Source organism: Bidens hawaiensis, unplaced genomic scaffold (assembly GCF_021521415.1).
Source record: "Bidens hawaiensis isolate Kalapana, Puna unplaced genomic scaffold, B.hawaiensis_p1.1 tig00042877_1, whole genome shotgun sequence".
Taxonomy (NCBI): domain Eukaryota; kingdom Viridiplantae; phylum Streptophyta; class Magnoliopsida; order Asterales; family Asteraceae; genus Bidens; species Bidens hawaiensis.
The window spans coordinates 170,967-185,655 of record NW_027497591.1 but is presented as its reverse complement, the minus strand read 5'-3'; positions in this window follow the sequence as shown (position 1 = coordinate 185,655).

Here is a 14,689-nt window from a genome sequence, read left to right as displayed (position 1 = left end):
TCAAAAGATATGGCAGCTGCAGGGAGCAAGATAAAGCTGTCAGGGAAACAGTAACAGGCATGGCGGGTCAGATAAAGGTACTGGTCAAGCATGGCAAAAGCAGATCTCAAAAGATAATGTCAGTCACTTTTTCTACCAACCAATGGGGTTGGTACGCATGCTGCGCCGAAAGTAACTTTTCAGACATTAGATAGGTTAGGTCAACAGCTCAGAGGAAAAGACATTTACAAAAGCAAACGGCTAGAATAAACAGAAGATACAAGGGTTAAGCGCGGGAAGGCTGAGTGCGCGAGCGCGAAGGCTGGCACAACAATCCTTAGCGCACTGCGGGAAGAATCACAAATCCTTAGCGTGCTGCGTGAAGAACAAGAATTCTAAGCGCATCGCGGGAAGAACATACATTCTTAGCGCATTGCGGGAAGAACATGCATTCTTAGCGCGCTGCGAGAAGAGTTCTCTTCACGCATCGCAGGAACAAGATGTCTTCACGCAGGCTTCCATGTAAGGAGTCTGGCGCGTGGAGCTGCAGACATCCTTAGGCGGGAAGAACCAAAGGAAAAGCAAAGAGGGAAACAAGGCGTAAGGGTGGGACGGCGACAAGAGGGAAAAGGAGGCGGAAAGAGAGAAGGAGAGGGACGGGACGGCGGGAAGGAAAAGAGAGGAAGAGGCGGAGAGGAAAATATATATTATTATTAAAAGTAAAATATAAGTATAAATAAATATTAAATCATAAAAGAAAGAGATCGGGTCAGAGAAACGGGTACCTGGGTCTGGTCGGATCGGGGCAGATGTCACACCTAGTTTTACTCGGAGCTTTCATGTGGTCTGCGGAAGCCATAGTGGTGGAATTCATTCGCCGGAAGTTTTGCACGTAGCTCGCGGGAGCCCGAGGCGATCCACCAGATGCTTTGGATTACCGTGATTGTTGGTGAATATTGTGTTGATCTATCAGAGCTTGCATACGAAACGAGAGGGTCCCGCCATGAGTGATTAACACGCCATCAATAACTTAACCTGCCGGAGTCCGAGGTTAACTTCTCTTCCCGCAGGTGTTGATGACATTGCCAACCCGCAGGTGTTGATACGCGGATCACGGCTATGATCCGTGGGTGGCGTTGCCAACCCGCAGGTGTTGATACCCGGATTGCGGTTATAAACGGGTTTTTCCTTCGCACGTGTATAAACTTTCTTGGATATTTTATACTTTGTAAAATTTGCTTTTTATTAAGCGCGGTGCATACAAGCGGACTCCGTGGATCTAACAAGTTAGAGGCGCGGCTCCTCGGCGGAGGTGGTGGGTGATCCTTAACAGTGTGCATGCATGGAAGCGGAGACTTGATCTCCGATGGCGCGTATGCATGGCAACGGAATCTTGATCCTTGGTAGTGCGCATGCATGGCGGCGGAGTGGTGACTCGTGGGCGCACATGCATGGTGGCGAAGTCTTGATCTTCGGCACTGCGCATGCATGGAAGCGGAGACTTGATCTCCGGTGGCGCGCATGCATGGTAGCAGAATCTTGATCCTCCGCAGTGGTGATCCAAGGTCGCGCATGCATGGCGGCGGAGTGGTGATCCGCGGGCGCGCATGCATGCGCGCTCAACTCCCGCCATGCATGATGGTGGAATGCTCATCCGCGGGGACGCATGCGACGTGGTTTGTATTCCACCCTGCTATAGTGGCGCTGTTGCGTTACAATGGCGCTGTTGGTATGCTAGTGTGTGTGATTCGCGGTGGCGGGTGTTAATCCGCTGTGCCTGTTTTTGTCCTCCTACGCGCATGGGAAAGCGGTTGACACGCCGTGAACGGATTACAAATAACAAACGTGGTGGTCTTCGTGATGGCGGCCTTTATGTCTTCCCACTTGAACAGTGATGCGAATGCAAGAAACCAAATTTTTGGAGGCGCCCGTCCACAACGACGCGGTGTTGTTCCGCGACGGCGCCCACGCATGTGGCGCAGTGTTCTTTTGTGACGTGATTGCGTAGTGGTGATCCGCAAGTATGATGGCGGTGTGTTGTTTAGCGATGCGTATGCACGGTGGCGAGGTGTTGGATCGCGGTGGTGCGGTGCTCGGCGCCAGCGCGCATGCGTGATGGCGCGCTGCTGCTTCATTGCAGTGAAACTCATGCATGGTGGCATGCATCATGGCGGCCAGATGGTTATCTGTGGTGGCGCATGCGTGGTGGCGGCGTATCGAACCGCGGTGGCGCATGCGTGGTGGCGGCATATCGAACCGCGGTGGCGTATTCGTGGTGGCTGCGTATCGAACCGCGGTGGCGCATGCATGGTGGCGGCGTATCGAACCGCGGTGGCGCATGCGTTGTGGCGGCGTTTCGAACCGCGGTGGCTTGTTGAATATAAGGTATGCTTACACATTGAAACTTGAACAAGGTTGTAAGGAAATTATTTTTACTTAATCCTTAACAGTTGTCATATTTCAAGTTATCTTGCGATATTCTGAATATGCTGACACGTGCCTTGGCATTTCATTATTCCTTTTTTGCGCGACGTTATCGTGCATTTATTATAGGGAATTATGAATGAGTTTTTTAGCCTTTACGTGTCAGTATGTGTTACTCTGCGTATATCCATTACAATCTCATGCGCGGCCCCGACCTGAGACCTTAACAGCTATGCTTTGGCATGTGCTTTGCCTTAGTTGTGCTTAGGTATTTTTATGGTCCAGCTGCGCAATACGTAGGATGGATGCTATGAGTAATTTGAGCTAAGGCTCGTATTATTGGGCTAAGGCCCTGACGTTTTAGAGTTAAAACTCGTCAACGCGTCTGAGCTTGAAGCTCGCGCATGTATGTTTTACTTCGTTTTATTTTTAGTTTGATGTCAATACAATGTTGTCATATTGCTCAAAATTAATAAAGGGAAGTGTGAAACATGTATGCAAAATGTAATAGAACGCATATTAGTTTGGTGAGGGGAGTCCATATTCTTGGTAGAGGTCTGTTAGGCTCTCTGCCGCCTTCCTTCTTGTCACCTTCTCCGCGATTAAGAATGTCTTTTTGGGGTTGGGCGCGCATGCATGGCGGGGAGTAATCGCCGGGAGCGCGCATGCAACCCGCTGTGGCGAAGAGTAATCGCCGGGAGCGCGCACGCAACCCGCTGTGGCGGAGAGTAATCGCCGGGAGCGCGCACGCAACCCGCTGTGGCGGAGAGTAATCGCCGGGAGCGCGCACGCAACCCGCTGTGGCGGAGAGTAATCGCCGGGAGCGCGCACGCAACCCGCTGTGGCGGAGAGCAATCGCCGGGAGCGCGCACGCAACCCGCTGTGGCGGAGAGTAATCGCCGGGAGCGCGCACGCAACCCGCTGTGGCGGAGAGTAATCGCCGGGAGCGCGCACGCAACCCGCTGTGGCGGAGAGTAATCGCCGGGAGCGCGCACGCAACCCGCTGTGGCGGAGAGTAATCGCCGGGATGCGCGTGCGGCTTGTCATGGATATGCGGAAGCACCCAAGTGATTCGGCATTTATCACTTAGCGCGCATGCGGCCCGCTATGGCGTGAATCGCTGGAACGCGCATGCGGCTAGTCATGGATTTGCGGGAGAACTCAAGTGATTCGCCATTTATCACTTAGCGCGCATGCGGCCCGCTATGGCGTGAATCGCTGGAACGCGCATGCGGCTAGTCATGGATTTGCGGGAGAACTCAAGTGATCTGCCATTTATCACTTAGCGCGCATGCGGCCCGCTATGGCGTGAATCGCTGTAACGCGCATGCGGCTAGTCATGGATTGCAGGAGAACTCAAGTGATCTGCCATTTATCACTTAGCGCGCATGCGGCCCGCTATGGCATGAATCGCCGGAACGCGCATGCGGCTTCATGGATATGCGGGAGCACACAATTGAAACCCCAAAATGGGATAATATTAATGGCTATTATTTGAAACCCCCATATAATTTATTTGAAACCCCAAAATGGGATAATATTGATGGCTATTATTTTGAGGTTGTACACAGCCTGTCATTCTCCTAGAATATGCCTTTCCACATGAGTCAAAGATATGCAAATATGATGGTACCCACTGCAAAAAGAGTTGTACCTATGTATTCCTTTTTTACACCCAATTTTTGCTTTGTGACTATAGATCTAGAACTTATTCCAGCATTGAACACTGAAAAATCAGATCTGGATCCGGCATCCATTGCGTATGAACGCAGATCTAGAGAGAAACAAGAATATCGAACGTAACTGTTGCTCAAACAGAATCAGATCGGCAGGAATTAGAACCAGATCTAACCTCTGTCACTCTAGAAACACAGATCTGGACATGAAACGGGGAAGATTGAGGTGTGGTTCGTTACCCTCCCACGGATGGCGCCAATGTAGAAACATGAAATGAATCTGACCTGATCCATGACGATGTTCCCCGGTTTTCGAGATGAACGAACCACGACTCGATCTTCTTCTCCGGTAACTTGAGATCTGCAATGGTTTTTTGGGGGTGTGGAGGTGACTGCTAAGAAATCTCGAGGATCTCTTGTTTACAAACACAAAAATGGTTATGGTGGTGGCTCTTATTGAGAACAACAACAACCCTTAATAAGGAGGTGGAGACCTCCTTATATAGGGAGCCTCATAGCCACCATCATGGTACCCTAATGGGCCTAGCCCAGTTAGGGTTACCTCCACAAAACCCCCTCAGCCCAATAATATTGTATTAGTCCATATAATAAAATAAGCCAGACATAATAAATTAAGGTCGTAAGCCGGGTTTAGTACCATACCCCTACGTAGATATTTCATGCGCTTGCGCTGTGTGCATATGCGCGCTGTGTGCATATGCGATATGCGCCACGTGCAGATATTTCATGCGCTTTCGCATAGGTTTTGGCTTTGTGTCTTTATGACATCCTGATTTCAAACCTCTTGTCTATATCTTGTGAGTTGACCCGCCCCGCTCGATGTTAAGGCGGGTGCATACCCCTACACTACCCATTGTGTTCTTGGTTTGTAATTATAGACCCTAGTTTCTAATTTACTATAAACATTGAAGTACGTATTATACTAATTAACCTTTGAATTAATAAATAGTATATAAATTTAAAAAATAATCAAAAAATGAGACACATGGAAACAAGACAAAAGGCTGACATATACATAATATGATAACCTAACGCGGTCTAATTATATCCTTAATAATGTGGCGCCCTTTTTCATGGCTTAAACTTCTAAATCAAGTAATGTTTATATTTTTAAATATGTTAGTTTATAGTAAGTATATTTATATGTGAGGTGTATTTATATATTATAATGTGATTCACTGATCCAGTAGTATGACATCTTAATGTAAGTTTATAAACTCAAATTCTTCCAGGTGCATATTAAACACAAAATTTATGTGTTAAAAAAGTTGTCGTTTAAAAAATATTAATAAGTATATTTTTATGTTGGTGTTTATTTTTCAAATAAATCTTAATATGTATTGTACGTTATAACATGTATAGACAAACTCTGTATAGACTACTACAATTTTGTTGGAAAAAACTCATTTTGTAATACATATATACACAGTATAATTTTTGAGAGAGAAAATCACTTTAAGAAGGTTAAAAGGAATAAAACAACATGATTAAAAGCCTTATAATATGCTCTCAAATAAGAATATGTATAATAATTTGGGAACATGATCTTGAGTTGCATCCGAAATCCAAAATATAGGTTAAGAAACAGGACCGCCCCATTATTCAAAGATAGAAATTTTCTTATGTTTTAAAATTAAAATATACTTCACCCCAGGTATACGTGTCCCAACTTTGATTTTCAATATCATATTATCATTCATGGCTCATGCTAGCCATTTCTATTTTCTAAAATCAATATTGTATTATCCAAATTATAAAATTTAATGCAATATTGAAGAGGTAGGTCCCAGCAGAGCCCAGTTGGTCCCGCAAGACTCACCTTGAACAGGGACGTCGGCGCAAAGACCATCTGCTCCCGCAGGACCCACCATGCTCATAGAACCTTACGCGCAGTACGCAAGCTGTACACGCAGGGAAAGCCTCCCAATGGTGAAGTACCCCGCCTGTTCCCGCAGTTGCGGATACAAGCCATCAGGGAAGGCTACCCGCAGACAGCAGGGCTACACGCACAAGACAATAGATACTTCAATAGTCACATGAAGGAATGAGCAAGGCAGGAACAATCCCGCCTAAATGAGCCAGTCTGTATGATTCTGAAAGATCTTTTGTACTATACCTACCAAGGTATGGATAGGACAGACGATCTGACCAGAACAACCCATGAGCCAATCACAGGGTGACAGCTCACCGACAACAGTGCGAGGAGGAGCACCCTCTAGTACTGTTTGTCACTATTAGCCGCTGCCTACTCACCAACCCTTACTGTGGGACATGCGCAGCCTACAGTTGGTGGAATAGTGTTACTATTGGCCGTAACCTTTTCACCAACCAGCATGGCCTGCGTACAATCCACAGTAGGTGGGACGTGCATAATCTACAGTTGGTGGAATAGTGCAGCCGACTTTGTCACTGTTGGCCGTAACCTACCCACCAACCAGTATGGCCTGTGCATAGTCCACTGTTGGTAGAACAGGAATACTATTCAGCCGGCTGTACCTGCTTGGAAACCTACCTTCGGCTATAAATACTCCAACATCTTGGAATGGTAAGATCATCTGCTACCCAGTTATCTAGCAATCTCTTAATATACACTTATATTCAAAGCAATCTAGTCTGATTCTCACGCCGGAGGGTGGTCACAAGGAGGAACCCCCCCCTTCTCAGTGACGAGCTTACGGTGTTTGTTTTGCAGGTCTCCTGAAGAACAGCCTTCTCAGTTAGACCTCATCCGTGGGAAACATTACTTAACCCCCAGATTATCTATAATCTGTCCAGGGTTCACTTAGTGTTTCTTCATTGGCGCCATCCGTGCATAAAAGCTATAACTATTTTAGTTTTTTCACAATTTCTGAAGAAATGGTTAACGTTACTCCGGTTCAAAGGCCAGTAACCGACCAAGAAACCCCGGTAACAACCCCAGCAACTGGGGGGAACACCGGCGGTTATACAATCCTTACGAACACTACCCCGACTACCCAAGCCGGGGCAAGTGGAGTAAATATTCCATTGGGATTCTCCGATACCCAACTGGAAAAACGAACGAAGGTCCCTCGCCAAACACTAGATCAAGTGAAGGCGTGGGCCGAAGCACGGCAAAGAGAATTCCAAGCCGAATTGGACGAACGCTTGCGTTCAGTTCAACAGGCTGACGAATTCGCCAGTACTCGCCAACACCTCAATATGAGCAGTGACTGCGAGTACTCAGACGACGAGTTGGAGTCCGACACCGACGCGAACCCTCGCCATAAGGCGAAAGGGAAGCGTAAGGAAACGGACGTCCAACCAAAAAGGAATTTTGGGGAAGCCTTTAAAACAATCGCGGAGAGAAACCCGCGTGACTTTTCCAAAACCTTTAGACTAACTGCTACAAATGCAGGGAAGTCAAAGTTCGCAAGGGACATTGCGGAAGCAATCGCCCCGAGAAGTGCCAAACAAATGTCCAACATTGGCACTTATGATGGTCTATCCGACCCAGACGACCATTTGAACAGGTTCATTGCGGGGGCTACCGTCAGCAACTGGACGGAACCCACGTGGTGCTACATGTTCCAGATGACTCTGGTCGGAGCGGCCAGGGCATGGTTCGATCGTTTACCGATCCACCACATATATGACTGGGCGGACTTTCAGAACAAGTTCAGCCAGCATTTCAGCCAACAGAGGAAGTACACTGAAGAGCAGTGGACGATCCTCAACTGCGTGAGAGAGGAGGATGAATCTTTACTAGACTTCATCACTCGCTTCAATTCCAAAAAGCTTAGTCTCGGCAACATAAGTGAGGATCTGGTTCGCGCCGCCTTCATCCAAGGCGCCGAATACCCAGAACTTATCCGCACATTGACGGGTAAGGATGGCATGCCATCAACTTGGGATGCCATCATGACGGCGGCAAAGCGCTTTGCCGAGACGGAAAAGCAACTGGGAAGGGATCTTCCCCAGAGTACACACCTCTACACGCAGAGGACCAGAGAGAACAATGTCCGGATCGCCCGGCAGAACAAAAAGAGGAGGCTAGGTATTTGGCAGTCAAGGGTAAACTTTGACACCTCATCCAGCTCTCGCCCTCTTGTTGGCGGAAGGGACAACACACACCCTTCAAACCGAAAACACCGGTGGACGCCACTCACGAAGAGCGTCACGGAGATATTTGCCACGGAAAAATTGCCATGGCCTAAAGCCCCATTGATCCGGCAGAAACCTAATGCGGATCAAAGCAAATCCTGTGATTTCCACGGGACAAAGGGTCATGGTACTGAAGAGTGCACATCCTTGAAAGATATTATTGAGACATTTGTCAAGGATGGAAGACTTGCACATCTTGTGGCATCGATCAGGAAGGGAGGAAGGAATGACAACCGGTACAGAGGTAACGGACGAAAGCCCGTCGATATCAGCATCAACATGGTTCATGGCAAGGTCAGAGGAAGAAAAAGACGGGTGGCAGAACCATGCGCGTGGAAGGAAGCTGAGGTGCGCTTCCCGCGAGTGCCAGAAGGCCCCAGCAAAGAAGGCCCCATCGTCATCAGAAGCCAGCTGGGGCACTACATCACTTCACGCACTCTTGCTGACAACGGCGCTTCGTCGACAGTGATGTACAGGCAGTTCTTTGATAAGCTGGATGATGAAGACAAAGAACGCTTGGAAACGGTCTACGCTTCAATGGAAGGGTTTGACGGAAGTACAGAAACACCCCTGGGTATCCTATCTTTCCCCGTTACTCTTACTGATGGGAATCATTCACGCACAGAAGACGTGGATTTTGTCGTGATGAAAAAGCCACATCACACGTATGACATCCTATTCGGAAGAGACGGGATGGCAAGATTCAACGCCGTGGTATCTTCAGTCCACGGCATGATGGGATGGCCAACAGCTGAGGGTGTAGCGATGATCTCTGGCATTCCCCAGAATTTGGTGAGCGATAACGGCACCAACTTTGCTGACAATAAGCTACAACAGTGGCTAAAAGAACTTCAAATCACCCACACCTTTACCTCAGTGGCACACCCGCAAGGTAATGGTGAGGTGGAAAGAGCAAACAAAAGCATCGTTGATGGCATAAAGAAAAGACTCTCGGAGCACAGATCCGGCTGGGTGGACGAGCTTCCGCACGTCCTTTGGGCAAACAGAACGCTGAAGAAGGCCAGTACGGGAGAAACCCCGTTCAGCCTCACTTATGGCACTGAAGCCATGGTCCCGGTCGAAATTGGTCTACCCTCACCAAGGGTCTTGAGTCAGCCAGAAGACAATGATGCGGAAAGACGGTTGGATCTTATGCTAACCGAGGAACGCAGAGACTTAGCCGCAGTGCGTGAAGAGAACTACAAACGACAAATGCAAAAGTACTACAACACGCGGGTAAAACTCTGCAACTTCAAGGAAGGAGACTACATACTGCGTAACAACGAGGCTTCAAACCAAGAGCGCTCAGGAAAGCTGGCCCCGATCTGGGAGGGGCCATACATTATCAAATAAGTCCTGGGAAAAGGCGCATACCGGCTTGAAAGGCTCGATGGCACTCCTATCCCAAGAACATGGAATGGAGCTCAATTACGCAAATGTTATATGTAGATCAATTCCAAACTTGTAAAGAAAAGGCCTAGAGCCACTTCTAATGGAAATGATTCTCCTTACACAATGTGTTGATAGCCTTGCCTTTAACTTATGAACTTCCCATGTGCCGGTATTCACCGCACCAATGCGTGAAGAAGTAAGTAGTTGCGTGTGGAAGGCGGCAAAACCCGCATAAACACAACGCTAAAAATGTTAAAAAGTTCTAAGGAAAACCTACACGCAGGTCAGACGTAAGTTAAGTTTAGCCATCCTTGTGAGTGCAAGTGACGGCCTTACCCGCACAATCACGAACAAGGAAGCAAAACTTCAACCTATCATCTACCACGTTCAAAGGTTAACTTATACTAAATAATAAGGAAAGCCTACACGCAGGTCAGACGTAAGTTAAGTTTAGCCATCCTTGTGAGTGCAAGTGACGGCCTTACCCGCACAATCACGAACAAGGAAGCAAAACTTCAACCTATCATCTACCACGTTCAAAGGTTAACTTATACTAAATAATAAGGAAAGCCTACACGCAGGTCAGATGTAAGTCAAGTTTAGTCATCCTTGTAAGTGCAAGTGACGGTCTTACCCGCACAATCACAAACAAGGAAGCAAAACTTCAACCTATCATCTACCACGTTCAAGGGTTAACTTATTCTGAACACTTAGAAAATTTCAAGGAAAAGATAAGGAAAACTTCCACGCAGGATAAATGTAAGTTTGGCCATCCTACTAAGTGCAAGTGACGGTCTTACCCGCACAATCATGAAAGAGGAAGAAAAAATAAACTTATAATTTACCATGTCAAAAAGTTAACTTATCTAAGTACTAAAGAAATTGCCAAGTGTAAACATGCGTTAAATAAAGAAAAGGACAAACACATTCTTTATTTCAACTTGAATATTACAAACATTGCTGGGTATATACCCGCATACAAATAAAGTAAGAGCAAATATCTACGCTAGTGGTGGAAAGGGATCTTTTGGATCATGCTTCAGGACCACTCCCACTTGGACCCGCACCATCAGCAGAGTGTGACGGTTCAAGGAAAGCTCTAAGGACAGCAAGCCCATCATCAGCAGCAGCAATTTCATTTACCTTCTCCACCACCGGATGCGGGAAGGCAGCATAATGGTTCACTGCTTGGTCATAAATAGTTTCGGTATCCGCATTATACAGAGGGAAGTTGGAAGGCGGGACGGCTTTCTCAGCAAACCCTAGACCAAGCAGGAAGCCGGTCCGTTCCCCATCCTCATGAGAAGCGTTGAGAGCTGCGCTCATAGCATCGTCGTAAGATGTCTCTGAAAAGACCCGATGCACAACCTACAAAAAATGTACAAGTATAAGAACTATTCTACAAAGGAAAGCGTGACGACATAAAGCTAAAATACCTGAGGCAACGCTTCTCGAAGAAGCCATTCCTTGGCAGCCAGAGCTTGGGTGCAGGCGCGTTCAGCTTCGTTCTTATTAAGATTGGCGAGAAGCACATCCTTTGCGGCGGCCTCTTCAACGCCCTTAAGCTTCCGCTCGGTCTGCGCAAGCACACCCCTCTGGTCCAGGATCTCTTGAAGCTTCTTCGCATCCTCCATAGCCAAGGCATCATGAGCCTGTTGAAGAGCCTCTAACTTAGCTTTAAGTTCTTCATTCTCCAGGCGGAGAGGCTCAGCAACAGCTTCAGCCTTGGTGGCCCTCTCGGTCGCGTTCCTCGCAGTCTCCTTAGCTAGCCGAAGCTGTTCGTTAACAGCTTGGGCAGCCTTGGAACGGGCCTCGAGTCGCGCTTGAACCTCAACCTCGAGGGCCTTGAAGGCCTTCTCCTTCTCCGCAGATACCGCGGTCAGTTTTTGGTTCTCCTCCCGGAGAGCACGCGCCTGAGATATTTCTTTAACACGAGCTGCTTTCAACTTGTCGTTTTCACGACAAAGCAGCTCGACGCGTGGCTGCATCCGGGCCAGGAGAACCCGAAGCTCGTTGGTTAGCCTACCCTCTTGGTAGCTAACCATGGCTTCCCCCAACGCACCATGGGGAGCAGCGTGGCGAGCCCAGTCCACGCACTCCACAGGTGTACGAAGGGTTGTTCCTCGGCGTATGTTCCATCTTGGAACATACACTTCATTGGAATCCGACACTGCAAAAGAAACAAAGCAGTTAGGAAAAGATGATAAAAATTACATAAAGGACAAAAGAACCCTACGCACCTGTAGGGTCGATCACAGGCCGATAGCCACCGAACCCATCACCTGAACCTAAGGGAAATCCATCCAAAAGGTCAGGCAGATGGGAAGGTAGCAAAGATCGGCGAGAAGCCCCGCGCGTACCTGAAGTTCCAGCCGTCGAGGCCGATGGCGGATGCGGCATGGTTTCCGCCGCAGTCGATGGCGGAGGCATGGTGTCCGTCGCGGACGCCGCCGAAGAGTCAGCAGCAACAGTAACCGCCGGCTCGGTGAACGATGCTGTAAAAATTGCACTCACCGCCGGCGGTGACGTCATCTCGGCTGGAACAGTCGGCTCAGAATGAGCAACTGAACCAGCGGAAGCAGGCGCAGGCGCCTGGGTCGACGCCTCAGGTAGGCTGACCAAGCCTACCGTCATTGGCGGAGAGGTTGTACTCGGCCCCTCACCCTGGAATGCGCCAACATCCACACCTGCGTAAAGAAGAAAAGTGTTAAAAGGACTTGAAGACTAAACTATGAAAATAAAAGCTAAGAGTTGTACTTACAGGGTTTCTTCCGCTTGAACGTACGGACGGGCGGGGACGAACCCGATGGAGCCGGTCTCTTGATGCCGGTCACCGTGGTTGTCATTGGTTCTCCAGAGGTAACAGTCGTAGCCTCCGGAATAGTGGTCTTCTCACCACCGGGCTTCCCCCCCGCCTCTTCACTATCTGACTCAGTGTCAGATAGGAGCACTGGATCGGCTGTGGAGGCCGCCTTCTCCTTCCCTTTCCCGCCGGCAGCCCGCTTCTTCCGCACTAACGAAGGACCATCTGCGGATTCCTCAGAAGAAGACAGGGTGTAAGGAATTCCAGCAGCGGGTACAGCACTGAGGGGTGGAGGGGAGAATAACGCCTTACCTGGCCGCCGGTGGCTCAGGATCTCGTGGCCCAGCGGATAAACCTCCACAAACCGATCCGCTGTTTGCTCCAGGATGGGCAACTCGTTCTCATCAAGAGCACGAGTACCCATCCGCACAGGATCGTCAGCTTCCCGCGGGTACAGGAGCGACTCCAAATTGTTCCCCTCTAAGAGAAAAGAAACAGTTAGAAGACAAACTCATATCAGCAAGAAAGACAAGACATACCATAAGGAGTAGAGTTCAAACCGTATTCGAGAAGGATGGGAACCTGAGACGCCTCCTTCCACACCCGGCTCATCCCCAGCATCACCATCCCGGACTCCGCAAACCGGTAAACCGGAGATTGGACCAGGGATATCTTCGAGAACCATTCCGCCTCCTGGTAGTTGGGGGCGTGAAGGCTCGGAATTGCTTGGCCATTTTTAAACTTCATGGCAAGGGGGACGGCGCGGGCGGATATGTAGAAGAACTCCCGCTTCCACGATCGGAGACTGCGCTCGGTCGCACAAATCTTTAAACCCTTGATACGGGTTGTCAGGGTGTACCACCCCTGGATGCACCTCCAGGTATAGAAGGTCATCAGGCGGTCCACATGGGGCTCGATGCCCAGAATCCGGCACACCCACTCGAAGTGGCGAATCTTGGCGACCGCCATAGGGTGCAGCTCGGTCAAATGAACACCGTGCCTCTCAAGGACACGGTAAACAAATTTTGTCAATGGGAATCTAAGATTCCCATAGACAAAAAATGCAGCATAAACCCCGATCTTGCCTCTGGGGGCATCGTACACGGTCTGATGGGATTCAGGAAACTCAGGCTCGAGGGGATCGAGCATGAACTTCCTGACAACATACCGGTACTGATCGCCGGGCAGAGCACACTGGCACTCGCCAGCAGTACTCCTGTCGTCGGCCACAGCTTCAGCATCACGTGAAGACATCTTGCAGATGAAGAAGAAAACGATTTCGAGAGAATGCTCGATTAAATAAAGGAGTATTCGCCGGAAATCGCCTTAAAGATGAAGAGAAGAGTGAAAAGTGTGAATTGCAAATAACCCTCTCCCCCTTTATATAGTAATCGCAATTAATGCGGTGAATTTAATGCGGAGGAGAGAGAAATCGAAGGTGCAATGAAACTATGACACGTGGCAAAAAGCAAGTTGGCAACAGCTGTTGACAGGACGCGTGCCAGTAATTTCGCGGCCACGCGCCCGAAAAATCGTGCCCACGCGCCTGAAAAAGCGACTGGAATGACCATGTTCTGTCACGTCACCATAACTTCCTGCACGTCCTGACACAGTCAGAAGAAACCGTCGCACGACGTTTCAGATGTCTGGACTGTTCTTATCCTTACCAACCTTTCGAATTTCAAAATTCAAAATTCAAAAAGATTCAAAAGTAAGCGGGAAAATACCCCTTACCTTGGCAACCAAGTAACCATAAGACGGATGCGGGTACAGTGTTCAGGCAAAACCCTTCACATACCTAGCACCCGCAGGGAATTGACGCCAGGGGTACCTTGAAAGTAAAGTAACTGTAAGACGAGCGCGGGTACAGTGTTAAGGCAAAACCCTTCACATACCTAGCGCTCCGCAGGGAATTGAAACCAAGAAGGATCTTTTGGGCAATGCTTGTGGAAACGGAAATAACATCCCCGCATAGCGGGGAACGTCGAGAAATATATTGTTTTGAGGCTCCAGGATGGAATTGGTGGTTTAAACATAATTGATCACTATGTTCAAAACCACTAAAACCTCAAGGAGAATCCACACAAGTGAGACTCAACGCTCCTGACTTGCGAGAAGGTTACATACCTACCCGCATCATACCCAAAGATCAAGCAAAAAAAATCGGGAATTTTTGCAAGTGACATTAGGAAATCCGCGGGAAGAATCCCCACGGAGAACCTTAAAACTAAAAACCTTTTCAAAACCCCTTGCTTAAAGTCCAAAAGTTCAC